Source organism: Tursiops truncatus, chromosome 3 (genome assembly GCF_011762595.2).
Source record: "Tursiops truncatus isolate mTurTru1 chromosome 3, mTurTru1.mat.Y, whole genome shotgun sequence".
NCBI lineage: Eukaryota > Metazoa > Chordata > Mammalia > Artiodactyla > Delphinidae > Tursiops > Tursiops truncatus.
Genome location: NC_047036.1, coordinates 32,686,550 through 32,706,188, shown reverse-complemented (window position 1 = coordinate 32,706,188; position 19,639 = coordinate 32,686,550). Strand labels below are relative to the sequence as shown.

The following is a 19,639-nucleotide window of genomic DNA, read 5'->3' as shown; positions in this document are numbered from 1 at the left end:
AGCAAAAGCTGAGAGAGTTCAGCACAACCAAACCAGCTTTACAACAAATGCTAAAGGATCTTCTCTAGGCAAGAAACACAAGAGAAGGAAAAGGCCTACAATAACAAACCCAAAACAATTAAGGAAATTGGAATAGGAACATACATATTGATAATTACCTTAAATGTAAATGAATTAAATGCTCCCACCAAAAGACACAGACTGGCTGAATGGGTACAAAAACAAGACCCATATATATGCTGTCTACAAGAGACCCACTTCAGACCTAGAGACACATACAGACTGAAAGTGAGGGGATGGAAAAAGATATTACATGCAAATGGAAACCAAGAGAAAGCTGGAGTATCAATTCTCATATCAGACAAAATAGACTTTAAAATAAAGACAATTACAAGAGACAAAGAAGGACACTACATAATGACCAAGGGATCGATCCCAGAAGAAGATAAAACAATTGTAAATATTTATGCACCCAACGTAGGAGCACCTCAATACATAAGGCAAATAATAACAGCCATAAAAGGGGAAATCGACAGTAACACATTCAAAGTAGGGGACTTTAACACCCCACTTTCACCATGGACAGATCATCCAAAATGAAAATAAATAAGGAAACACAAGCTTTAAATGATACATTAAACAAGATGGACTTAATTGATATTTATGGGACATTCCATCCAAAAACAACAGAATACACATTTTTCTCAAGTGCTCATGGAACATTCTCCAGGATAGATCATATCTTGGGTCACGAATCAAGCCTTAGTAAATTTAAGAAAATTGAAATTGTATCAAGTATCTTTTCCGACCAGAACGCTATGAGACTAGATATCAATTACAGGAAAAAAACTGTAAAAAATACAAACACATGGAAGTTAAACAATACACTACTTAATAACGAAGTGATCACTGAAGAAATCAAAGAGGAAATCAAAAAATTCCTAGAAACAAATGACAGTGGAGACACAATGACCCAAAACCTATGGGATGCAGCAAAAGCAGTTCTAAGAGGGAAGTTTATAGCAATACAATCCTACCTTAAGAAACAGGAAACATCTCGAATAAACAACCTAACCTTGCATCTAAAGCAATTAGAGAAAGAGGAACAAAAAAACCCAAAATTTAGCAGAAGGAAAGAAATCATAAAGATCAGATCAGAAATAAATGAAAAAGAAATGAAGGAAACGATAGCAAAGTCAATAAAACTAAAAGCTGGTTCTTTGAGAAGATAAACAAAATTGATAAACCATTAGCCAGACTCATCAAGAAAAAAAGGGAGAAGACTCAAATCAGTAGAATTAGAAATGAAAAAGGAGAAGTAACAACTGACACTGCAGAAATACAAAAGATCATTAGAGATTACTACAAGCAACTCTATGCCAATAAAATGGACAACCTGGAAGAAATGGACAAATTCTTAGAAAAAAAAAAAAACCCTGCGAACATCAAACTTAAAATTGCATGTAACAGTTTTTAGTATTATTTATAACGTCAAAATTTGAAACCAACCCAAATGTCTATAAATAGTAAACTGATTAAGTAAAGTTGTGATATACCATGCAAAGGAATTTGAGGCTGCTGTAAAAAATAATGAGGGGGCTTTCTATGTTCTGATATGAAAAAATATCCAAAGCACTGAAAAAATATATGTGTAACAAAGTATATAATATGACATGTTTTGTGTAAAATGGGAAAAATTAGGTGTAATATTCATTTGTGGTTTTATATACAGAAAAAATCTTTGGAAGTATATATATAAGAGTAATAATAGCTTATATTTATGGGAGATGCATGGGAACTTAAAGGAAGGGAATAGAAATGAGACATATCTTTTTAATAAACTTGTTAGTTTTTTAATCATGTTAGTGTATTACATCTACAAAGAAATTAAATTAAAAGAAAACATAATAAAGTGAAAGAGGAAAGGGAATGAAAGGACAAAGAAATGAAAAAGGAAAGAAAAATCAACCCATTTGCTTTTCCAAGTACAGATGTCAGGATAAAGCCAGATTACAGAAATGGTCTCTCCTGAGACCTAAGTGAACCAGAAATTGTAAAATCACAATAACCATTCACCAGAAGAAATAGGTAGGACCTAATACTGCTTGAGAAATTATTATTGAGGAAAAGTACCCAAGATTCTGTTTCAATATGATTCTGTTCCTAAATTTTCTTAGGAGTGGCACTTAAAAAAGAAAATTCTTCAATAAAATATTGAGAATTTATACCTGTATCCCTGTGTTTGAAGACACAGGGAGCTTGGGGTATAGTTCTGATCAATTTGGATCCCTGGCCAGTGGGCCATCACAACTGCAGAGCCAATTCTAGCCAATTCTAGAGCCACAGCTGGACAGAGAAGCAAGTTCCCAGTACCACCCAGATGCTGAGCATAGCATCCAGCCCCATCCAACCAGGAAGCCTGGCCAGAGATGCCTGGCAGCTGTGGAGCACATCCTACGGCCCGCAAGGGAAGGGAACAAGTCAGTAACTCCACTCAACTGTTGAGAAAGGCTGGAGGAGAAAAACTCAAATGCACAGAAACCAATGCAAGGATCACAAGGAGTCAAGCCGACCTGACACCACTAAAGGAAACTAACAAAGCTTCAATAACTGACCCTGAAGAAATGCAGATCTATGAACTGTTTGACAAAGAATTCAGAATAATCCTCTTAATGAAATTCAGTGAACTATAAAAAAACACAGATAGAAAAGAAAATGAAATTGTAACAGAGAAAAGAAACCTGACCCCATATTGGATGTATTCCTTTTAGCTGTAACCTTTGTGCTCTGTTGCCTGTGCTTAGTCATGCTGGCTCTGCACCTTTGTAAAATAATGTTGCCTATAGCCTGAAATATGCATGATTGCCCATTCTCAAGGCTCTGCTTCCCAGGCTTGACCTCTAAAGCTATATACAGAGAGATAAAAAGTTGCAGAACAGAGATTAACATTCATCTTGTTAGAGGTTTACAGGAACATTGTGACCAGTCTTACTTGGATAGCTACAAGAACAAAGGATTATCATATCCCCTCTGAGGTCTGGCAGGCACCAACAAGTCTGCAACAGCTAGCCACACCCCTCCCCTTTCAGTATAAAAGAAGCCTGAATTCTAACTCTGGTAAGATGGTTCTTTGGGACACTAGTCTGCCATCTTCTCAGTCTGCTGGCTTTCCAAATAAAGTCTCTATTCCTTGCCCCAGTACCTTGTCTCTCTCGATTTGGTCTGTCATGCAGCAAGCAGTATGAGCTTGGACTTAGTAACAAAATCACTATCTCAAAAAGATATCTGCACCCCCATATTTCTTGCAGCATTATTCACAATAGTCAAGACATGGAAGTAAACTAAATGTCTATTAACAGATAATTGGATAAAGAAAATGTGGATGTATATTCAATGAAATATTATTTAACCACAAAAAGAGGAAAATCCTTCCATTTGGGACAGCATGGATGAAACTTGAGGGTGTTATGCTAAGTGAAATAAGTCAGACAGAGAAAGACATATTGTATGATCTCACTTATATGTAGAATCTAAAAAAAGCTGAACTTGAATGGTGGTTGGCAGGGGCTGGGGTTTGAGGCTAATGAGATGTTGGTCAAAGGGTACAAACTTCCAGTTATAAGATTAATAAGTTCTGGGAATCTAATGTATAGCATGGTGACTATAGTTAATAATACAGTATTGTATATGTGAATGTTGCTAACAGAGTAGATCTTAAATGATCTTAATTACAAAGAATGGGTAATTATATGAGGTGATAGATGTGTTAACTAATCTTATTGTGGTAATAATTTCACAATATATACATGCATCAAATATTCATGTTGTACACTTTAAACTTATACAATGTTATGTGTTAATTACATTTCAATAAAGCTGGAAAATTTGAAATCAAAGACTATGTAATAAAATAATAGAATAAGAGAAAATAGTGATTATAGAGCTATGGAAACATCTTAACAAAAACTATACTGTTGCATATTTAATAAATTAATTAAGAAGAACAAGAAGAACAAAGACATACTAAAAATGACATTTATGGAAAAGTTTAGGGTAATCAAAATAAACACAGGAAGAAAAATACAAAGGAATTTAAAAGATGAGATGTTCATCAATATGAAAGAAACAGAATTGAAGCAAAATTGGTGTCGCTGAAATAGAGGCAGAAATAAATATGGTAGAGAAATGTACTCAGAGATATAAAAGAAGAAAATTCCCTAAAATGAAGAGAAAATTTAATCTGCTATTTGAAATGATGCATCATATTCCAAGAAATACTGATGCAGAATAATCAATATTGTAGCATATCCTACTCACTGTATTGAAGTATAAAACTAAAGAAAAATACCTTCAAACATCTGAACAAACTAAGCAATATACTTTTAAAGTGTTTTTTAAAAGTTTGATCTCAGATTTTTATTTACTGAAAAACATTTACATAGGACATTCTGTGAGCTTTCCAGGCACTGTTCTAAGTGTTTTACAGCCATTATCACAGAGATATATGATAATACGATGCAACTGTGACTCTTTAACGGTGGAATTCATAGAGGAAAAAAACTGTTATTCCAAAATTTTTATCTAACAGAATCATAATTCACATATAAAGGGCTCTTGCCTTTATTCTAATAATAAAGGCATAATTCACATATAAAGGGCTCTTGCCCGAATTTTAAATAAGAGAATATGTGAAATGTAACAACCAGAGCCCTTCTTGAAATATTATGTTGTGGATGAAATCAGACTAATTAAGAGATGAATTAAAATGAAGTACTCAGACATTGAGAAACTTTGGGAAAAGAACTGGTGTTGAGCATTGAATCAATTGAACATACAACAAATATTAAACAACTGTAAGAATTATGTCTGCAGAAATTTAAAAAATCTTTAAAAATAATAGTGATAATAAAACTAATAAAAATGAGACAGGGGAAGGAAGGGTAGAGAGAATGTAAGAACCCTAAGCTCCTTACCTTTGATATCAAAAGTTAATTTTCAGAAAATTAAAAAAATAAAGGAAAAAATGATTATAACATTCTTATATTTTTCATAATCATTTCCTCCATCCTTTGGGTTGAAGAAGCATTGATCTGAGTGAAGTTCAGCATTTCCTTCACTTCAAATTCAGTTTCCTTATTTTTTCTATTAGGTTCAAGTACATTTAAACTTTAAAATTGTATTAAAATTGTGCGTATAGAATGATCACAATATTATAAAAGTAATCCTACATAGAGAGCTGGAATATACATACTATGTAAATTTGTCATACTTCCTTTCCATCTTTTTGTTCGTCTGTTTGTTCATCTTTTTCTTTATATAAATGCACAGATGATATTTGTAATGATGTTGACCAAATGCTAATTCTAATTATTTTGTGGTGATGGGATTTGGAGACATTTCTACATCTTCTTTGTACTTTTTTGGATTTGTTTGAGTTTCCATAAAGAACTAATGTTCTGTCATTAAAATAATGAGGCCATTGTTTACAAGAAAAAGAAAGATACCGTCTTGATACTGGCCAGAAGCCTTTCAAAACTGTGATCACATTGTAAAAGAAAATATAAAACTATGCAACAGATAGCATTCTTGCAAAGGAAGAGTCATTTTCTTGGTTTCTCTGAAAACCAAAATATATGTACCTAAAAATAACCACTTAGTCTGATGTTGTTTCTGTTTCTGAGATGGTAAATTAAGACCTTCTAACTCGTTCTGATGCTTCCCACACAACTGAGTTGAGGGATTTCCCTGTTTGCCTTTGAGCGGAATCATAAAAGTATAAATTTTTAAAAGAATTTAAGGGTCATGAAACCCCATTTTAGAGATGGGCAAAGTAAAGCTAAAGAGCTTTAGTGCTTAGTGATTTTTACAGAAAGATTCACCACTAAGAGATGAATGTTTCACCAAATGAAAATACTATATCATCTAAGTATATAAAACTAATTGACCTTGTATTCTTTTAGGTTACCTTTAATTAAATCAAATCTTTAAAAGGCCATGAGACAAATTCATAGGAAAGAAACTACCCACTACAATGTCGACAGAATTAATTTTGGGATGCTGGCATAGGAGGTGATTTCTTTGGGTTTTTTGAAAATTTTCTATAATTACATTTATTATTTTGGAATATTAAAGGAAAAGATTATGGCTCAAGAGTTGGAAACTAGGAATTTTAATCATTAGCTTTAAGAGAGAAGTTTTTTGGGGTTTTTTTTGCCAGATAGCATAACAGGGCATCCTTCCTTTAGAAAGCCGGCAGAAACATGGAAAGTAGTTGGTAGAAAAGTAACTTTTCAAATTAAGGAAACTGGTCAGTGTACAAGGATCCTGTGAGCAGCCGCATGGACCAGCAGGAGAGGAAATGGATCATCTTGTTTGGGGACATCAACTCACGAGCCTGAGTCACGGCTGGAGGCCTCCCATGAAGTAGTGGAGCTGCTGTCACCAACTCACTTTTTTCCAGTATGAGCGGAGGAATATTCATCTGTTTCTGTGGTGATGGAGTCTTTCACAATATCCTCTGGCCAAAGAAATGTTAACCACAGCCATAATGATTTCAGACTCAAACTATTTCAGCAGCAGCAACAACAGTGAAAACACAGCAGCGGCCAATTCCCAAATAAACTCATGTGAATGCTTCGTGTTAGCTAATTATCAAGGGGATTTTTATGGGAAACCATAGCAAGAATGTTGCAGAGCTTCTTAGGATGCTGTTTTTCCTTGCTTGGATCTGAGGAAGAAATGGAATGCCAGGGCAGTAGAATTTATGCATCAGAGGAGAGTGGGGATAGAAATGCGAGGATTCTAAGAGGGTCTTAGTCTGTGGCCTTGACGGTCATTAATCCCATGACTCTTAGTGAGTCACCCACGTCCTTGCAAATGGGTTTTCTTGCCCTCCCACCTATTCACTTCCACCCCCCCCAACTCATTAGAAATGGGATGATATGCTAGATAAATATTTCTCAAACTTTCTTCTGTGACTTTCATGGCAGATGACTTTTGCATGTGTGACACTCTCCCATGAGCATATCCATATTTTGACATAAAAGAAAATCTGATGGGAAATAAAGCAAATAATGCTTTGCTTATTTGCTTATTTTTTTTCTCTGCCTTAGAGCAAGGCACAGAAAAAAATAGACCACGGATTGTGTTGAATTCCCAGTGTATTAGCTAACATTCCACCTCTTCTGTACCACTAGAGAAAATATATTGGAATGCAAGTGACTGAGAAGAGTGTTATCATAAAGATAAATTTGGTTCCACACTAATTTATATGCCAATAAATTAAGGCTAATTTTCTTTAGGTACAATGATTTTTTACAAATCAGTAAGAAAAAAACTAACAGTTTTTCTAAAAAAAGAGTATCTTATAAAAACAGAACTATACATGTCTGTAAAAACATTTAAAAGTCCTCAAGATAACTCACCACTTAAGAAATCAAAACTACTGGAAAAACAATTTGTTAATTTTTTAGTATTTAACAATAAATTCATTTGTCTAGAGCACGAGTAAACAGAAACTCCTGTGTAAAAATGTAATTGGCTCAGCCTTTGAAAAGATTTTGACAATGTACATCAAAATGTTTAATGCATGTTTCATTTGATTCATTGATTCCTTTCCTAAGAATTTATCATACAAATACACTTGCTGAATTGTTTTGAATTATATCGTACGTTTAGCAAGAACACAAGTAGCTGTTGGCTAATGAAAGAGGACTCAAAACTGGACATGGTAAATTTAGATTTAAGTTTCAGCTTATCTTACTAACTGTAGATACTTAAGCAAGTCACTTAAACTTCTTTGATTCTCAGTATCATTTTGTACTTTATAATAATATCTACCTTACAGGGTAATTACAAAGATTAGATAAAAATAAATAGACAAAATCTTTTTGGCAATTCCAAATTATCGATAATGTTATTACCAACACCACCTTAACTAAAATATCATGGTTGCAGTTACATCCTACTTTATGAAAATAATCAAATACATATATCCTTTTAAAATAAGACAGAAAGGATTGTTATCTTTACCAAAAGAATTTGCTTTTGGGTTGGTCCATATAAATTGTGTTAATCATATGTTTCAGTAATACCCCATAATGAAACATCAGTTTAAATAGTATTTATGGAGTACACATCAACTGGAAAAAAAGAAGATACACCTAAATCTTAGTGAGATGGATTTCAAATATAATACAAAAACATGACTCCAAAAATAAAGTGCTTTTCTACCTGTTCCTGAACTGAAAAACATTAGTTTCATGTTGGAAAAATGCAATTAAAGTGAATGGCTTTATATTATAAAAAAATAATGGTGTCGAAATTTAGACATGAATAGTGGAGAGCTATGAAAAAAAGTAGCAGGAAGGAAGAGTCTACTGGGAGGCTGAGTCTGATCTGAAAATAAATTGTACTGAGAACACTGTTTCTCCAAGCATCTCAGTGTCCGAGACTAAATTAATACTGAAAGGGTATTTATGGATTTCTTTGAGAGTTTGTAAATGTTAAAACTGATTAGATCATCCAACAGGACACCTGGGCCACATTAACTGACTAAGTAGAAACTTAATATGGTTTCACCTAACAGATAGTTCCTTAGAATCAACTTTGAGGGTTGATTTCCCAAACTCTGTTCTGTGGAATGAATGCTGGGCTGGAGAACATTCTTTCCAGGAAATATTTCACGAGTACTATACACATACACATTCTCACAGTGCTCTGTGATTAAAAAGTGTTTGGGAAGCACAGCATATTGTAATTTCCCTCTTTGAGGGTTCCTGATGTTCATTGACTTAATAAACATTTTGAAATGGATTCTTGCTGTAAAGAAAAATGCCAAGGTATAACTTAGACATTTCCAGTCTTGCTGGAATCCAAAATTCTTCTGTGCTCAATACATCTGCCAAATTTCTAGAAAGCCATAAAATATGTGGGGTATTGTGAGGTACTCTTATGGCATTGTAAAATGCAACTGCATAAACAATATTTTTAAATGGACTGTATATTATGCTCAAAACCGGGGCTTTAAAATACATTTCTTCTAGCACTGAGGGTCATAAAAAACTTGTCCTCATGGATTCACTTTTTTTTTTAGCTTTTATCAGATAATGTAACATAGAAAATAAGAAACGTGTCCTATTTGTTGTCTGCTCTATGTCATGCACTCTTCTAGGCAATGGGGATATAGCATTGAACAAAATAGACAAAGCCTCTGCCCTCATGTATCCAAACTACAGGGAGTAAGTTACTATGGGTGCTTTAAAGGCTGCCGATTAAGAAGTTACATGACTAAAGATATTTTATTTGTGGGACCTTTCATGGGTGAAGCGACTTAGGAGTTTCCCAAGCACATGTCATTGCTTTTTGCTTGTCTTTTACCCATTTTCTTTCAGCAGTTTAAAAAATTTTGATAAAATATACATAAATTTATCATCTTAACCATTTTTTAAGTGTACATTTCAGTAGTAAACACATTCTCATGGTTGCAGAACTGATCTCCAGAACTCTTTTCCTCTTGCAAAACTGAACTTTGCCTATTTTGAGTCCATCGTATTTCCACGTACTCTATAAGAATGAAAAGAAATGGAATAGGTCTTGGGAAAATTTGTAAATATGTAAAAATATATGAAAATCAAAAGCCTTTCATATTATCTAATATGATAAATCGGATTTAAAATAATTATTTAAAAAAGTTCTCCTGCTTCTAACTTATTTCTCTATAGCATTTATTTTGCAACTCCCTATTCAGGTACATAGTTTACTGTGAAGCTTTTGTTAACTTAGCACAGGCCTACAACACAAGTGGTTCTGAAGGAGCTTGGGAATACATTCAGGATCATCTATCTCTAATTTACAGCCAACATTATGATTTAGAAGTGTGGTAAGATATCAGCTGCCACATCAGTAGTTCCAGTTTGCTGCTTTTAGAATTACAGCACCGTAAATAAGAAACCGACAACGCTGATCGTATCTCTCTAACCAAGCGCTCAATGCAAACCACAGAATACTACTCAAAGTCATAGGAAAGCATATACTCTAGCTAAGGCTCCTCAATATATCCTACAAACTGAGCTAATTTCTATTTTTTTTTTTTTACTGGAGTCAAATAAGTAGCTATCATACTTTTACAAAGGTCTTGAGAAATAATTGTGATTTACTCCATTATTATTTACCCTTATTCAAATTAATTTGCCTATTGTTTGAAAATTTTTTAATTTATTTCTCGGCAACCTCAACAGTTCGTATACTTTTCCAAACAGCTTGTGAGATAGGAATCAAATTCCAACATATAAAGATGAACAAAATTTGTGTATATGACAGGGAGAGTTAGTAAACTAGGTTGAAATTAAAATCTCATGTGTATCATTAATTTGCTGTATGAATTTACTCATAACCTGGACTAATATTCAGCAATTAATTACCAGTAAGGCTCTACTGGTTAGCTGCAGGTGGTACCCTTCCTGGGTGATTGTGCCACCCATTCTGATTGGTCTCTATGTTATTCTGGTTTTTTAATTACTTGAAATGTGATTAAATGTGATTCTGCTTATAATGTATAACTTCTCAATATCCCTGTTTTCATCTCTAAGTTAATTAGCTCAGTAGTTGGGAGTGAGTAATTATATGCCTGTTTGATTGTTTGCTCTCCTATAACAGAAACTCACAGGAAACTTATTTAGAGGTTTTTTACCATCCTCACCATAGAACCTACCCTCTATAGCTCTAAAGACATAGATGAAATAAAATTTAGCTACTTCCTTCAATACGTGGGGACCCCTCTTTATATTACAGTGTTAAAAAACTTCAAAGTTCCTATTGTTTTATAATATTAAATTTGTTGGCATCTGTCCCTGAAATGGTTTATTTCAAGTTTCATTTCCAGCAATCCAAGCTTTCACTAGTTGTGGATGCCCCAGGATTTCACATGATAGAACTTCTTACTTCATCATATTTGAGTTACCCAAGTCAAATATTTCTCTTAATGTGACAGGGTAGCCGCTTTTTGTCCTGTATGAAAGACCTTTCCCTGAATTTCTTTGTGTTACAAAATCATCTTCAAACAGACAACCACAGACATTTGCAATTTCAGGCGTTCAGAAAGCTTTATTCACATTTAAGCACTAGAAATCCATTACATTCCAACTCATTTCCAGTTCCCAGGCTTACTGAATTACTGACTCATGCTGACTCATAGATGGGTCTTATCCCTGGATGCTTCTTATTTATAACCTGAACCAAATTCTCAAGTAATTTCTTAAAAATTTTTTAAGAAAATAAAACACAAAGAGGAAAATCTACTATCTGCAGCTTTGATTGATATTTTGTGTTCTGTACCTCATTTTCCAGAAATATCTCAAGTCAGGCTTGAAAATGCCATAATATATATGTCAGATATAAAAGAAAACTCTCTCTGAACTATCATAATACCATTTTAAATTTATATAATAAAATAGTTCACATATATTAGTGCATCTAAACCATATAACAGCCCTGTTTTACATATAGCATATACTTCTGCTATCATAAGGAAGGCCTAGCTCCAAGTTTCTGTTATTGGGCATCATTCCACAATTATGGCCTCTCTAACCAGTTTCTAATGTCAGATACTGCCTGACAAATGTGCCTATTTACCTCTATTTATGAGTTGAATTGACCCACATTCTGAAATTAACTATGACCCAAAGCAAAAAGCATGTAGGTACCACTTGCCTAACCAGGTTCATGGCTCAGTGTCAACAGTCACCCTGGTTGTAGATGTGGGGCAGGAACTACTATAAGAGCCCCCTCATTTCTAGCCCCTGGTACCCAAATCCTTACCTGGACCACTTTTTACCATCCTGCTAATTCCATTGCTTATTTAATTTGCCCTGCTGCCTAAATCACCAATTCGATCTCTGGCCCTTGGCAAAAAACAACAATGGATTCGTTTCTTAGGAAACTAAGAAAGTGAACAAGAATTTAAGGTTTATTTGGACCAGTCTCCAAAATCTCAGCTGAATCTCTCCTTTACTAACAGATTCAACAAAGGAGGAAGGTTTTCCATGTTGATATGTTCTTTGCGGTACTCTCAGAAGATTAAAAACTAAACTAGTTCATGGACTCACCAGGCGATTAAACTTTCAGTTTTAGACATTGCGTACCGTAAGCAGAAATGCAACATCCAGAGCTGTGGAAATATAGAATGAGTACTTTAGCAAGGAATTTTCTATTTTTTGTGGTGTTCACACGTTAGTCAACATGAACATTCAGGGAAGGCTGATGATCCAATGATCATTCCTCAGACCTCATATTTTTTGATGTCTCAGCAGTATTTGACACAGTTGATCACTATCATCAATCTCCTGGATTATTACAATAATCTTCTTACTGGTGTCACTGTTTCAAGTACACTAGTTGGTCTAATAAAATTGCACAGTAATTGTACAGAATCTTGCCAAGGGCTAGAGATTGAATTGATGACTAGGCAGCAGGGCAAATGAAACAGGCAATGGAATTAACAGGATGGGAGAAAGTGCCTCTTGTAAGGATATGAGTACTAGGAGCTGGGAACAAAGAGGCTGAATAATAATCTCTGCGCATCTGTAGCCAGGATGATTGCTCCCAATAAACAAATAAGTACCTCTTATCTACTCATTATTCTAAATCTTCAGGCACAGACCAATTAAAATGTAATACCAATTAATCAAATTGTTTATAAAGACAGAGACCACAAAAATTATTTGCCTGGAACCCCATACAACCTAAGGGTGGCCCTGACTGAAATCCTGCATCAGTCCATATAATAAGACATCTTTTAATAATGTATCTGCCCAGAGTTGACCTTTTGGCAGGTTCTATACCCCTGGTACCTGCCCTGATGACAGGCACACCACTATCTTGAGCTCTTTGCATTTGTTGCTTCTAAGCAACTCTTGCACTAGGTATCTACAGGTGTCATCCCTCACCTTCTTCAGATCTTCCTCAGATGTCATCTTCTCAGTGAAACCTTCCTCCCAACATCCTATTTACTAATGCAATTATTTCCATTCTCTTTATCACCATTCCTTACCTTTTTTCTTTCTACAGAGCCCTTATCGCTGCTTTATATATTTACTTGTTTGTTGTTTGTATCTCCCTACCAGCCTACAAGTAAGGATTTTTATCTGTTTATTCACTGATCTGTCCCCAGTTATTGAAGAATATATTTGCTGAGTGAATGATGGAATATTAAATAAATGCATGAATGAATGAATGAGGGCTGGACTTCATCTTGAAGTTTCCCTTTAACTCCACAATCCTTCATAAATTTCTGTGTATGAAGCCCAATGTATATATTGATTTCTTTCTAAAAAGATATCAAATTACAATTAAGAACAAGTCAGCACTAGAGTTAAACATATTTTCAGCACAAATTTCACAAAAGGTGATTTTTTGGTCTTCCATTTTGTACAGAATCATTAATGTTCTACCCATCTTCTTAAAACCGAGGAAAGAAGAATTCAGTTTCAAAACTATTTGTCCATTGTTTTTTGTCTTAGCACAAAATATGACTTTTATTTTTTTTTTTATTTCTGGGACTTCTCTCTTTATTAGCCAACTTCCAGCTTTTCTCTTCTTCCAATTTTGGCCTATGTAGGCTGGTTTTCATTTAATATTTCACTCTAGTCCTGAAACCTGTTTCCTAACTCTTATTGTTCTACGGTTGCCCTATCTATAGAATCATTTTTCTATTGTGATAATTTCAGAATAATGCTTAATGGTATTTTACGTGAAAGATATTTCCGGGGAACATGTAGTGTTATGCAATGGAAGTACAACTTGATTAAACACTTTCTCAGTAAAGGGAAAAAACTATCAAAAATCATTTTATTTGATTCCATCATGTTTGTTTCAGAGGATAAAGTGGTTTTTGCCATTCCCATGACTATTTAAAAAAAATATTTCAGAGTGGTGGTAGTAAAAGGAATTATGTACTTCAAGTACAAAATTTGATCGTCTTTTTTCTCCCCTTGGCATGGTTGGAGATGGCATAAATCAACTTTAAAAAACATTTTATGACATTTTAAATTTAAGACCAATGTAAACAACAAAATCTGATTTCACACTGGTTTGGGAACTCAGGCTTGCAAAGAGGGAAAAAAAACCTCTTCAGCAGTAAAGAACGTTTAATTTCTCTGCCTTTCCAGTAATACAGTTTAATAATAAAGGTGACTTTCTAATATAATGTCAGTTAGAAGAATTTAGACCTCTAAGCCTTTTAGGAGTGGTGGTCCTTTGCCCAGTTCCGGCCACACTGGTCTGCAATATAAGCAGTGGCATCATTTTGAAGACAAATAGACCACATGAAAGGAGAAATCTGTGATCTTCCATCTACGATGGATGAGATTTGACCATTTATTCCTAATTATATTATTTTTATGACCTAGCCACTTAAAACTTAAATTAATAAATTTAGATTTTAAAAGGTTAGAAAGTTGGAAGGCCAGTTATATGTGTAATATTGTATGTGGATCCTAGTAATAACTGCAGCTACTACTTTGGTATAACAGTTAAGAGTTTAGGTTTTGGTAGCAAATTACCCTGCCACTTAGTTGTCATGTTGCCTTGGGTAAATTTTCTATCTGTTGTTTGTGATATTGCTCGTGTTATAATTATCATTATATATAATATCATCTTTTTAGGATTCTTGAGCAAGTTAGAATATTCTTTTCTATGCAATGTTTATCAAATAATAATTAAAACTATGGACTTCTGGGAAATAACGGGAACTTTCCAAAAACAAAGTAATTAATAATAAGTTTTAAAAGCCCACAAGGGTGTGATTTCAGTAAAATATGAAGTGTAGAAGTATAAATCTCTGCCCAGCAAGGCTAAGATGAATTTGGAGTTCTGGAGAACCAGAGAAACATTATGAAAGAACCATGACCTAGAAATTATGGCAGGTGTGAGGGCAGTGAACACCATTAATTCAATGTGAAGGCACCACAGACATATCTTAAAGCACAACTTTGCTGAGTAACCCCAGAATGATAGTAAAGTTAATTTTCATTCAAATATGAAATATCTCATTTAAAGGAAAATATTTGATGTTTATACTACACTAAAGAAAATATTTAATAATTTCAAAAAATCATGATGTCTAGAGGATATCTGGGTAGTTTAGCTACCCAGGCTCATTCACTCTTTATATTTAAAAGGGTCTGAAGGATACGTGATGAGTTAGTCAATAGATTAGAGTCTCCAAAAGTTTTGCTTTTTTACTCCTAAAGGAATATTGAAGAAAACATCCCACACACATTTGCAAATCGATATCAATAACTTTTCAACGAAAGTTTAATTAGTTGCAAAAGATATGAATTCCAACGTATTGTAAATATTGACTTTTAAAATAAAGCTACTGTAATACTCTTAAATGTATCTCCTGCAGTCTAAATACCATGATGATTCCATACTCACCATTATCATTTACAAATGCATAAACAATGTCTTCAACCTTTATATCTCTTTTTTTCCATGAGCTACAATTTTCATCCTAGTTCCTATATAGCATTTTATCCTAATGTAATATAATTTCATGCTTGCAAATCTTATACTCATCACTCAGACTTTTACTTAAGAAAAATATGTACATATTGGAATTAAAATTTTTAAATTCTGTGACCCACAAATCTCTAAGTGTTAAAAAGAAAGTTCTTCTGAATTAAAAAGTCATTACAATTATTGCTAGTTCATAATTGATCAAAATGATGTAAATATAAACTTGAAACAAAATACTAATCATAAAAAGTATTTTTGGAAGTGCATCTGCTGTTGATTTGTGTTGGTTTATTCACTAATGAGTTAATGTGTTTATGAATAACATTAGTTTTTGCTAGAGTAGACAGCATAAATTCTATTCCTATTTTTTGCTTTTATAGATGTAAGGGCTGAGAAATTCTGTTCACATACTAAGTAAATAAAAATGCAAAGAGTTTTTCTAGTGTACTATCAATCAATTCTTTACATTTCATCCAAGTTTTATGCCAAAAGCCACCTAAGAATCTTTCATTGAAAATATTTTTAATGATGAATGGCTGACATTTTTATTATGTCTTCCTTCAATGCTCTTGAAAGTAAAGAATTGCAAACCACTAGACTTGCAAAAATGATTTCTTACCTATTCATTAGAGTTACTCATTTTCACATCACTCTCACCAATATATCTCTCTTTGTTTGGTGCCACAAAAGTTTTGATACATGCCCATGGGTAAAGTAAGACTGAATATGGGTGAGAGCTGTGCCTTTACTGTGTAAAAATGAGGGACGAGTGATTTTGAAGGGGATATTTGAACCACAGATGAGTTCTCAGGGAGTTATATTCTAGGAGATAAAATTTAGGAGTAAATGTTGAAGATTCAGTAGTTGATTATCTTAACATTTTCCCATTAGAATTAATATCTTGCCCTCTTACCACATGGAAAGTCTTTATATACCCCTGGGATACATGTATCCCAGTTTGAATAATGTTGTTTTTGAAAGTCTCTGAAAATAATAATGAATACTTAGAGCAGGATGAAAGTACATAAAACTACTACTTGATATCTGGAGGAGAATGAACAAAATACATTGTATAGAAATGGCAGTATGTATGCATGTATGTGTGTATGTATTTAAAGATAGAAACATGGGACAGACCTGGAGGTACAAAGTTGCCCTTGATCATTACAGCTAAAACCTGGATATTTTAGCACCCAGGAGACCTCTTCTGTTTTGTAATTGGTCAATGGATTCTACCCATACTCAACCTGACTTGTATTTCATTATGTCACATCAGATGTAATACAATGTTATTTTCTCAAAGATAGAAACACAATACATGGGTAAAAAAACATTATGCATCCATGTCATTCTTGCTATTTTCTCCAATCCAGTAAAAAGGGTGTTGCGTGTGTGTGTGTGTGTGTTGCAGAGGTGGGGGGGGGTGTTATTTCAAAACATAAGTAAAATAGAAAGTATGCTTCTAATTTGTTGCATCAACCTATCCCTGTATAAAACTATGGTTTAATCTCACATTGACTATGTGATGTAGCATGTCTTTGGTCATACTAAAATACTGTTTAATTGTACACTTTAAATGTATGATATGTGAATTACATCTCAATAAAGCTCTTATAATAAAAATATGGCAGTGTATTGGAGCTGAATAACATCTCAATAGAATAAGGATCATTGATAGAGGGATAGTCTTATACAAGAGCTCTTCAATGAATAATGATTAAGAAGGGGACATGAAAAGATCTATTCTTATACAGTCACACAGACAAAAAAGAACATTACATTATCCTAGAATTCTAAAACTGTGTAACACTTCTTGAAATTAGAAAGTTTATTTTTTTACTTCTTCCTTGTATTATCAACTTACATATTGGAGTAACTATGTATCAATTATTCTTTCATTGATAAATGAGTACCAAAGTACCTAAAAGAATAGTAATGATTCAAAAAATGTTGGCGTTTTAAGAGACATAAAGGCCCATTCAGTCACTATTTTACAGACTGTAAGAGGCCCAGAGAAGTAAGATTCTTACAAAGAACTTATGAAGAAAGGCTGAGCAAGCCTAGTCACCATGTCTCTTATCTAATAACAAGGTATCATACCCTAATGCCCTGGCTCCATGCCTGGTGAAGCTACTTGAACTTGGAACTGTGGAAGGTAGGTAAAAATTTACAAATTACGATTTGTTTGAAAGTAAAGACTGAAACAATTCAAAAGCAGGCAAGTTGAGGGCTTATATAAAAAAGAGAAAGGAAAACTAACAATAGAACCTTTCAACATATACTATGGAATTCATATCAAAAGGAGGGAGTTTTCAAATGAGTCAGATATCAGAGATGTCCACTGAAACATGGGACCCCACCAAGCATCTCTGGCAGAGTTAGACAGACTCACATCTTGAATCATGAAGAATGAGTCAAAGAGACCAACCAATTGGGTGGAGGGAGAGAAGTAATGACTGATGAGATAGATTCTTCCCTGAGGTCCTCTGTGAACAGCCTCAATCTTCATTCTTCAAATGGAAGGAATATGTCACATGGAACTCCCTCATAAAAAAAGACATACAGTGTATATCAGATCAGTGAATAATCAGTTTAAAAATGATTGTTCGTGAGCTCTGCTTTATTGGTGGTATATTACTAGATAATTCCAAACTCAATACCCAGGGTCTTCACTGAAATTATAAATAGCTTCTCATATTTAAAAAAGCACTTAAAACAACTTTTAAATAATTTATCTCACAACTTTAGAACATTGTATGAGTTGATTTCTATACAAAATAAATTAGAAAGTATGTTGTTGTTGTTGTTGTTTTCAGGATTCTCACATTAATGAAACAAACATAGAAAAACAGCCCTTTCCATACGTCTGGAAAAGGTAAGATTCACGCTATATCTAAGCTGTCAAAAGTTAGACTGTCTCAACATTTGCAGGGCCTGGGTCAAGAGTACAAATGAAGGCCTGTGTACCATATGTCTGTATATTTAAAAGGTATAAATCAAACCACAAACTATTTAATAAAAGATGCCCCATCCTCCTACATTGATTAACACTCATTCAAAACAATAAAATGAAAAATACGTATAAGGCTTCACTAAAAGTCAATGAAATATCAAAGACAGTATATTAAATTATTTTGGCGCATGTGCCATTCTATTGATGTCCCAGTGATGTTTAAATGAGTTCCAATCACTATATATTGTTATACTTTAAAATTTCACATAATTTGTATTCTGTTGTCAGTAGCTATCTAAAGGATTAAAGATACCATGTGAATGTACATAGAATATAAAACCTTGGAACATAGTTACATTAGAAATGTAAACTACAGTGAAAGTAAAAGCTAGGGCTTCCCTGGTGGCGCAGTGGTTGAGAGTCCGCCTGCCGATTCAGGGGACACGGGTTCGTGCCCGGGTCCGGGAAGATCCCACATGCGGCGGAGTGGCTGGGCCCGTGAGCCATGGCTGCTGAGCCTGCGCGTCCGGAGCCTGTGCTCCACAACGGGAGAGTCCACAACAGTGAGAGGCCCACGTACAGCAAAAAAAAAAAGTAAAAGCTAATTAATGAAATTATTTTTATGTACTTAACTAAAGATTTTTCTGAAACAATTAAAATTATCTATTAAAATTAACAGTAAAAGATATTTGTAGAATGTCACATTTTAAATCAGTAATTTAAAATTAGCTGTGTTTTTTATTTAACTTTGAGAGTTAATTATGGGTATCCTCCTGTTTATAATTTTGCAAATAAATGGAAGGAAAAAGTTAAACACATTACACTAAGGTGACCTAACCTCTTCAAATACAGTCCCACAAATATCTGTTGTAGCTCTTTACCTTAAATTCGACTAAATAAAACAAGTATCATAAGATTGTTTTTACCCTAAAAATTTTGGTGGAAAAACCCAAAGCTTTATATGTATATATGAAATGTATAATATATGTATATAAAAGAAAAGAAAACTAGCTTCTCTCACATTAAGATCTCTAGTTGGTAATGACTTATCTAAGATCAGAGTTTAGAGTCATATCCCTGGATTTCTGGTTCAAATCTTTTTTAAACTTACCTCATAGGAAGTCCAAACAATTCCAATTAAACTGTTCTATAGCTGCTGAAAGTTTATAA

At 33.8% G+C, this 19,639-nt stretch overlaps 1 long non-coding RNA gene across 1 annotated transcript in view; it reads left to right on the top strand.

The window, feature by feature from the left end:
- LOC109549035 (uncharacterized) overlaps positions 1–18,376 on the top strand; it is a 589,831-nt gene extending 571,455 nt beyond the window's left edge. The window contains exon 8 of the long non-coding RNA XR_002175173.2: positions 18,333–18,376. This is a non-coding gene — a long non-coding RNA (uncharacterized lncRNA). The remainder of the gene's footprint in view (positions 1–18,332) is intronic.
- Positions 18,377–19,639: the final 1,263 nt, after the last annotated feature.